Source organism: Sardina pilchardus, chromosome 5 (genome assembly GCF_963854185.1).
Source record: "Sardina pilchardus chromosome 5, fSarPil1.1, whole genome shotgun sequence".
In the NCBI taxonomy this organism is placed as follows: domain Eukaryota; kingdom Metazoa; phylum Chordata; class Actinopteri; order Clupeiformes; family Clupeidae; genus Sardina; species Sardina pilchardus.
In genome coordinates this window covers 28,652,410-28,661,953 of record NC_084998.1, presented here as the reverse complement: position 1 = coordinate 28,661,953, position 9,544 = coordinate 28,652,410, and positions in this window count along the sequence as shown.

Sequence of the window (9,544 nt, the reverse complement as noted above, 5' to 3'; positions counted from 1 at the left end):
CCTCGCTGGCTACTGAATGCCTGCACAATCTGGCCTAGTGTAGTGAGGAAAGCTTGATTGAACGCTGCAGTTGCAGCAACCTCTTCCCTCCTCAATGATGCTTCAAGCTCCCTTGCATCATCCAGAACAGCCTGCAGGTGCCTTTCACACTGTGTCCTGGTCAGCTCCTGCAGCTCCACATCAGACTTCTGCATTTCTCTCAGAACAGACACGTGTTCTGGTTCCCGCTGACGTTTCCTCCTGGCTGGAAAGCAAGGAGAAAGGTGGTTAACATTGTTGCACAATTCACAACACATTGTCAATAGGTGTTCATCTGATTTTTTTTCTGAATCATTAAGGGGAAATGAAAAACATAATATTTCTGATAAGCAGCATCCAGTGTTTTTAAACAACAACAAAGCACTGGTACTGTTCGGCAACCCCTGCCTGAAGTGCAACCAACAACAGGCTGTGTGTTTCTTCTTCAAATTCTCCCGCTGTACTCACTGGGTGCTGGAGGATAAAGATTTAAAAGCATTTTTTTTTTTACTACAACTACATTATTTACGCTGAAAATATGAATAACAAAAATACTTACCATCCTCCATCAGGGACTCCAGGAGGCTTGTAGCCGAGTCGAGGCCGCCTTCTCTTCCACTGTTGCTAGGTCTATGGCCGTAAATACTGTCCATTTGCTCAAGCCACCCCCAGTTCTTCCTATTTGACCCACTCCTACTGTTGTGGTCCTTGATAGACTTGTAGTCGCTTTTCATTTTCTTCAATTTCTCTCGACATTGCTGAAATGATCTTACGTAGCCTCTTGAAGCCATGAGACGAGAAACCTCCTGGAAAATCTTTTCATTCCTCGTTGCTCCATCTAGTTCCCTTTGGATCTTGTCATCAGTGATCAATGACAGAAATGTGCCTACCTCTTCATTCGACCAAGGCACAGTCTTACATTCTGCCATAATTAGTCCCGAAAAGCTAAGGTAAAGACCTGTCTACGGCAAAGACGGTAGCTAGCTGCTATCTTTGGCTGAGGTAGCATACTAGGCTAAAAATGCCACTTGTCTGGGTTCAGCCAGGGTTCAGCAGCACTGACGTAACAATATTACTAGCGACCACGTCACGATATAGTACCAGTTCAGCAGGCTTGGAACCTCGGCAAAGGTGGCACCAAAAATAGTACTGGTACCAGGTACCAGGTACCAGTTTTTGTTAATGGGAACCCCAAAAAAGCGAGTCGAGTCGAACCGAACCGAGCTGGTACCAGCCAGTGGAAACGAGACTTAAGACCTCCTGAAATCTACCACCATCTCCTTGGTCTTGGCCGTGTTGAGTTGTAGGTGGTTTAGTCTGCACCATTGCACAAAGTCCTCCACCAGGCTCCGGTATTCCTCCTCCTGCCCATCCCTGATACATCCCACAATTGCAGTTTCGTCTGAAAACTTCTGCATGTGGCATGACTCCGTGTTGTAGCAGAAGTCAGACGTGTACAAGGTGAACAGGACTGGAGAGAGCACTGTTCCCTGTGGAGCACCTGTGCTGCTGATTACAGTGTTGGAGAGGCAGCCCTTCAGTCTGACAAACTGTGGCCGCTCTGTCAGGTAGTCTGCAATCCAGGATACTAGATGAACATCCACACCCACCTGCAGGAGCTTGTCACTCAGTCTGGGGGGTTGGATGGTGTTAAAAGCACTAGAGAAGTCAAAGAACATGATTCTCACAGCACTTTTCCCCTTGTCCAGGTGAGAGTGTGTCCTGTGTAGGAGGTATGAGATTGCATCGTCGACGCCCACTTTCTCCTGGTATGCAAACTGTAACGGATCTAGTGCATGGCGCACCTGTGGTCTAAGTATCCCCAGAACCAGTCTCTCCAGGGTCTTCATCAGGTGTGATGTGAGAGCGACTGGCCTGAAGTCATTCAGCTCACATGGATGTGGTCTCTTGGGGACGGGGATAAGACATGATGTCTTCCACAGTGTTGGGACTCTCCCGGTTGAAGATATGCTCCAGTGGCTCTCCCAGTTCAGCAGCACAGACCTTGAGCAGTCTTGGACACAGTCCGTCAGGCCCGGCTGCTTTCCTGGGATGGAGTTTCTTCAGCTGTCCTCTAACTTGATCTGCCGTTATGATGAGGGGGGAGGGGAGGGGAGGTGGTGCGGTGTAACCATGGAGGTATTATAAGAACTGGAGAAAGTGAACAAGTCCCGCCCCCATTCATTTCAATGGGAATGCTAGGCTAGTGAAAAGTGCCAAAATTGAACGATTTTTTCAGGCTTCAACATGGCGTTTCAAGAGGCTTGTTTCCGGTGCCGTTTTACTTAGCCAATTAAGTGCCAGGTTACTGACTGACGTAAGGTACAGAACGAGAGCTCGTGCCCACACTAAGCTCGTGCATGAGCTGAGAGTGGAACAGCCACCAATCAGCATGAGGAAAACGCAGGGAAAACGGCACCGGACATGATGTATTCCTGGAAAATGGCGATGAGGAAGTGCCCTGCTAATCGGCGAAGCTAATCAGTCAAATCCTGACCCCCTGGGTGTAACCATGGTCTTGGTCACTCCGGGGGGGAGGGGAGGAGGGGACGTGCTGCACTGGGGGTGAGGGGGGAGGTGTGAGTTGGGCAGTTAAGCCAGCAAGAGCAGTGTCCGTAGTTGATGGTGCTGGTGATGGTGATGGTGGACGACCATTGTCCACTGAAGCAGTTGATGGTGATGGTGATGGTGGACGACCATTGTCCACTGAAGCAGGGCAATCAAACCTGTTGTAAAACTGGTTTAGCTGGTTCGCCCTGTCCAGATCGCCCTCCACAGAGCTGCTGCTTTTCCTCAGGCCAGTGATGGTTTTCATTCCATCCCAGACCTCCTTCATGTTGTTCTCCTGCAGCTTCTGTTCTACCTTCTTCCTGTAATCCTCCTTGGCCTCTTTCAGCCTGACTTTGAGCTCCCCCTGCACTTGCCTCAGCTCTGCCTGGTTCCCCTCTTTGAAAGCCATCTTTTTCCTATTTAGAAGGGCCTTGACATTGGCCGTGTTTCCCAAACACGTTAAGAAGCTATTAACGCCAAAATTTTCTTTGGAGCGCTCTTAACTCATTCACTGCCATTGACGTCTTTAAACGTCAATTTAGACACATACGTTGCCTTTTTCAATGGGGAGGGCTCCTGGGTGGGCTTGGGAACGATCTGGCAGAGTTTCAGGCTTGTAAACAGACTGTACTAGCGATCCCAACCGCTAGATGACAGCAGTGCCGTTTGGATGATTAGTATCTGCCTGTAGTGCACATGCAGAGACAGCATGCAGCATGCAACAAGCAAAGACACTGAAGATCGACCACAGTGGATCTAGTTTGCACGCGATGCAGGGAATAAATATGCTTACTTCTTACATCAACGATGGAAAACACGTGAACGGTATGATCCATTTACATTGGATATTGCTATATAGACTAACAACAACTTTGCTAGTGCTAGCTTGCTAAGTCTACCGTCCTGTTCAGAGTCTTTAGCGACCATCAGAGTCCCTAGCAACCTTGACGAGACTGCCGAGATAACAGTGCAATCGTGGTAGACATACTCCTGAATCGCTAACGTTAAAAAGTTGATTTTCACAAATAGATCGTTTTCTCCATGTTTTGGTTAAAAACAGGTGTTTTTAGCAAAACTAACCCATGTTCTACTGACGATAACTAAAGAACGGAAAACGATAGAAACAAACCGTTTGTTCCTGGTGAAAGAAGAGAGTCTACTCTATTCATTTGGTACCTTCGGTGTTTACATAGTCATAAAGCTCACCGTTCGATGGATCTTGGAAAAACTGTCAAAATGCTGTAAAACGTCTGGCAGTATGGAGCGCTCTGCACTGAAAATCGCTGGCAGCCAATGAGTTAAGAACGCTGTGAAAGAAAAACGTGTTTCCCAGAGTCGCTCTTAGCTTAAGAGGATCTTTCACTAAGAAGGAAACGTACGATCGAGCTGACCCACTCTTAACAGCCTTCTTAGCGATCAAATGCTCAGTGATCATAGCCTGCCGCTAGGGGCACCTAGGGCTTTAGTGATCAAGCTGCGTCAGGGAAATGTATCCTCCACTTTTTTAAACAATAAAACAATTTTCAATGTTGCAATGCACTCGTGGCTGTGGACCACTGGCGCAAGAAACATATAGACTTAAAAAAATAATAAAATTGAATTACACGTTTAAGTTTTCAATACATCTACATATGAGTTTATAATACTTCACATACAAAAAACATCAACAACCCTGTGGCATTCCACGGATATCAAGGAAACAGATGTAATTGAACTAAGAACCTAATCCAATGAGGCTTCACCTGCTACAGTACTCTTGGCGTTGCCAAAGTCCGCGATGTAAAAGTCCAGTTTAAATTAATGCATATGTGCACCCCACTCGCAGGCCACATGGGCTGGAGGGTTACATCTTCTCGGATATTAATAAAGTAGACTAGCCTACATCACATGCCTACTACCACACTATCTATCAGGGGCCGGTTTCCCAAAGCCTTCTTAACGCTACGTAGTTCGTAACCTCTATCTTAAGCTCTACCTTAAGTACCTCACGCATTTCCCGAAACCTTCTTTGCTACGAATGTCTTTCGCACGTCGTTCGTTGGTAAGAGTGGTCTGGAGCACTCTCAGACCTCTCTTAGCTGCACCTTAGGAATGTTTCGACTCGCGACGCTAGTCGCCGCCACTATACCCTACAGCAATTTCCGTTACGCATGCAACTCATATGATACAAAATCACTATTTTGGTTCGCCAATGATTTTATGTAAGTATGCTCATTTAGAAAATAATTTCTGGAAATGATTTCATGCAAATATGAAACGTGCACGCATTTGAAAATAGTTAAAAGCGCTTTATTCTTTGCTTCCCCCCACCGTCCTACAATGTTTAGGCCTAATGTGCGGGCTTGCTGTCATGTTTAATGTTAACCAAAGGCTCACAAGACTGAATGAGGATGTTGGTCAATCAGTTGTGATTAAAAAAAAGTCTACATAGCCTATTTCAACTAGAAAAGCACAAACCTCCCCCAAGCAAACACATGTAGCCTACGCCTCCTGCATCCAGACGGTGATACGAATCACTCACAAAATTAAATAGTTTCTTCCTTGGGTCATTTCAGATCTTCCCTGGAAATTTAATCGAAATCCATCTTTAACTTTTAGAGTTAGCCTATCTTGCAAACAAACGGACAAACAAACAAACAAACAAACAAACTAGAAAAGACCTCTGCTTTCAAACATGAAGCGTTCGAATCTTTTTATCCATGCGGGAAACAAACTCACACCAACAAACAAACCCAGATGAAAACATAACCTACTTACCTACGTAGATCATTTAATTTCTAGACTACGTTTTTTTATCATTGTGTGCTAATAAGTTCATCCACGTTGAAGTTGCGTGAATGTTGTGGGGTCGGTAGGCTATTTATTATAAGCAATGGTTTTGGTGCAAAGAACGCTTTCATAAGTCTGTCAAGCCTCCGCGTGAAAAAAAAAATCGATTTCTGAGCAATCGATGTCACCTAATTCAGCACCTTCATGGTGGACAGTGCCTTATACGTCGGACGTAAGGAGCTTTTCGTAAGAAGACTCCTAAGTGATAGTTCGGGAACCACGACTAGAAAGGTAAACAACTTTGGTAAGTTATACCTTTGGAGTCTTCGTAGCTCGCTAAGAGTGAACGTTATCGGGAAACCGGCCCCAGAGAGATTGGATGCGTCTTGCATGAGTTAATATATGAATGGCCTGAGCTAATAAAAAATAGGCTATATTGATAATCACCCTGTTTTATCAGTTAGTTTGAGTTTTTTTGGCAGACGTAAGGAGCCGCGACCGCACAGCCCAGGCTGCAGAAGTGCCGCAAGGGCGCAGCAAATTATCTTCAGAAACAATATATTTAAGCTCACGATATTCACACCGGCCCAAAACGTTAACGGCCCACCGGTAATCCTCCCGAATCTCCCGATTAGCCACCCGGGCCTGCACACACACACACACACACAAACACGCACGCACACACGATACATGCGTAGCCTAATTGCACCTTTAGGGGGAACACGGAGCGCTGTGTGTGACTTGTGCGCTTATAAAGGGGTGGGTGATCGATTTGCCTGGCATGGATTGATTCCGTTTCAGCACCACCGTGGTGAACAGCTCTTGTTAAGAGCTTCTTCAGAAGCTTCTTTGGCTTGATCTTAAAGGGATAATCCGGAGTGAAATGCACTTTAGATAAATTTTTCGGACTATTGGGAGTACATACGTTGAGTTGACACCAAAATCATGTAATTCGGATGTATTTTGAGAAAGTTCGAGCTCACCGTTTTTAGCCAAAACTCGTTAGCCTGGAAGTGACCGGGGCAAGTCCTTTCGCCGCTACAAAACGCTATTTTCATACCTCTTCTACTGTTCCAAACAACACTACACTTACGTGGTAGTGAGTAGAGGATCCCTTAAGCCAAACCGAAGTATCCCCACGTCTTTATGTGGTCGGATAGAGAGTCCAGAATGAATTTAATCGAGTCAGTACCTTTCCGGAAATGTTAATGAAGTGTTGTTTTAGCGTTGTCAGCTGCAGCAGCGACATTTCCGATCCCTTTAAGATTCTCCTAAGAAGGCAGTTAAGAACGCGTTTGGGAAACACCCATATCTTAGCGCTCCTTCTTAGCGATTCCTTCTTTGGAGCCTTCTTAAGTCCTTAAGAAAGATCGCGTTTGGGAAACGCAGCCCTTGCTGGTTATCCAAGGCTTGTTGTTTGGAAAGCAGCGCACAGTTCTTGTGGGAACAACAACATCCATACAGAAGTTCAGGTAGTCAGTCATGCAATGTGTGGCCTCCTCCAAATCACCATTCTGTAGTACATTCCAGTCAGTGGACTCAAAACAGTCTCTCAAAGCCTCATCTGCTCCTGGTGTCCACTTCCTGAAAGTGCGTGTGTCACATGGTAGCCTCTCCACTTTAGGTATGTACATTGGTTGCAGGTGAACAAGGTTGTGATCTGATTTTCCGAGTGGGAGAAGGGGGTGGTGAAGGGGGGTAGACCTCCACCTACCCATTATTTCCATAAATTCCCATTACAATGTAAATGTTTGCATCGCTAAAACTCTCTTGATTGTGGAACTACTTTCCGCCACATATCAACTTTCTACTTGCAGGACAAAACTGTCGTTACTAGTTCTAAATGGATGGTTGCTATGGCCAAAGGCCAGTTGTTAGTTCTAAATGGCTGGTTGCTATGGCCAAAAGCCAGTCGTTAGTTCTATCCATAGACAGTAAAAGATAAGGACAGAGCTATCACGTAGACGTCAGCAGAGACCGAGGAAGCAAATTTCAATGTTTTACCCTTATAGGTCTCCTGCGCAGGCTCAGGTGTCGTATGTGATGTAGGCATGTAGTCTGACCGAGTCTGACCTATGGCGACGCTTTACTCTCTATGGACGCATGCGCAGTACCACGTTAGCATTGATTTCGGAAAACGTTTATTACTCTTCTGCCGATAAAACAGTTACGAGATTATGACCCCAATTTCACAATGTAGTATGTACTCCGACAATAGAAAATGTCCATATGAAGACGCTTCAGCTGTAACGTTATTTGATGTCAAAAGTGGCGCTTACGCCCCATAGGATTCAATGGAATGGCCAGCTATAGCACTGGTCTACTTTTTAGCATGGCGGCCGCCATACTGCCTACACTCTCAGAACGTTCGCTGCCCCAGAGCCCCTTTAAGGAGAGCCGTGGTCCACTTTCTATTAACTCCATTGTACCGGATTGTTCCTGCAATCTGTTGAAATTCCGCTAGGGGCGCTGCCGAGCAAGTGATAAATGAATTGTGGTCTATGGAGCTAAGCGGCTAAAACTCGTTTTTTTCACAGTTGACAACTTCATTTCTTAATGTACATTGTCGTAGTAGCTACCTGAGTATAGGTTTTCCACTGGAAATGAAATAAAAAGTCACTCATGTCCTTTCTGCTTTTCATAGGATGGGCCGCTTTCCGTGTAACATGCTAGCATTTAGCTCATGGATGCTGATTGGTCAGCGAGAAATCGCGACCGATTACGACGACCGTCGTGAAGCTGAACCTTCTTTTAGGTCTATGGCCGTAAAGTGGTTCGCTTTTGTGTCACGTGACATAAAAACTTTGAAAGGGTTTTTAGGAATAACAACACATATTGAAAATTGCATTGGTCAGCTAATTGTCAAGTCAAGTTATCCTGCATCGCATGCATTAATGCAATTTCAGGAGAAAAAATTATATAAAGACAAATGTGGTATTGGGGGGTTCAGCTCCATTGCTACCCATTCATTCATCACTTGCTCGCGATCGCCCTCTAGTTGCAGTACCATGCGGAAGTATTTAGCAAGTGGTCCTTCTCCCCTTATTAGACATTCTCTGGCTGCCCCCTTGGTTCTATCTCTCCCGTTGTCAAGCGGGCATATCCCAGGATTCTGATGAACGTTAACTTTGAAAGAATGCTAATTTATTTTTGCCTACTGCCACCCAAGTTAGCTCAGTCATATGCTACAATGTTAATGTTCTGCACGTCTGTATTTCAGCTTGGATGCAACGTGATGGTTCATTTAAACTTCGCAACGAGTTTGGCAAATTAACATTCAGGTGTGATACAGGCAACACATTCAAACTACTTCGAAGGTAGCAGGTTATACCAAGTCTTATATATGAGGAGACACTGCACTGGAAAAATCGCCCATTGAAATGCATGGGCTAACTTCGCAACGCAAAAATGGCGGGTGTGTACACCGGTTAGCACATTTCCCGCCTCTTCCAGTGCCGTTGCTCCAATCATTTTGCCAATACTTGGCGATCACGCATGCGCAGTCCAAGATTACCAGTAAAGGCTGGCTTACATTGTACGATTTTGGTCTGTTTTAAAGAGGAACTATGCAGGATTGGCGATTTCATCTCTGGTTTCGGTTTCGTTGTTCGTTTTCGCTCGTTTTATGCTTGCATTTTCTCTGCAGAGCTTCCCCGACAGCTTAAGCGTGTATATTTATACATGTATAGGCTATATTTAAATAAATTGCAAGCGTGGTTCTTCGTCTCAGACTTCCAGATGTAAACAAAGAGCGATCGTCTCCTGCAGAAAGTTGCATAGGGTCTCTTTAACAGTCGGCGACTAAATATCCAAAATCGGGAGGAAATCATGGGAGTTACTGGAATCGCGGTGCGCTCCCGTCAACTAAAGGCTGGCTTACATTGTACGATTTTGGTTTGTTTTAACAGTCGGCGGCTACATTTCCAAAATCGGGCGGAAATCATGGGAGTTGTAATGGAATCGCGGCGCGCTCCCGTCAACTAAATCGTTTAGTGTAAAGTGCCAATCTTGGCGGTTTGAAGTCCGTCGGTGTCAGTCTTTTTCTAGTTTTGCCGTTACGACAATATCAAACATGTTTGATATTATCGGAAGTCTTTTCAGTCGTGGCTCATGCAAATAGTGACGTGAACATTAAACACCAATAGTGACCTCGCTCCAACACGAAACAGGAAGGGGCAAAATAGGCAATAGCTGCAGCTTATAAGAT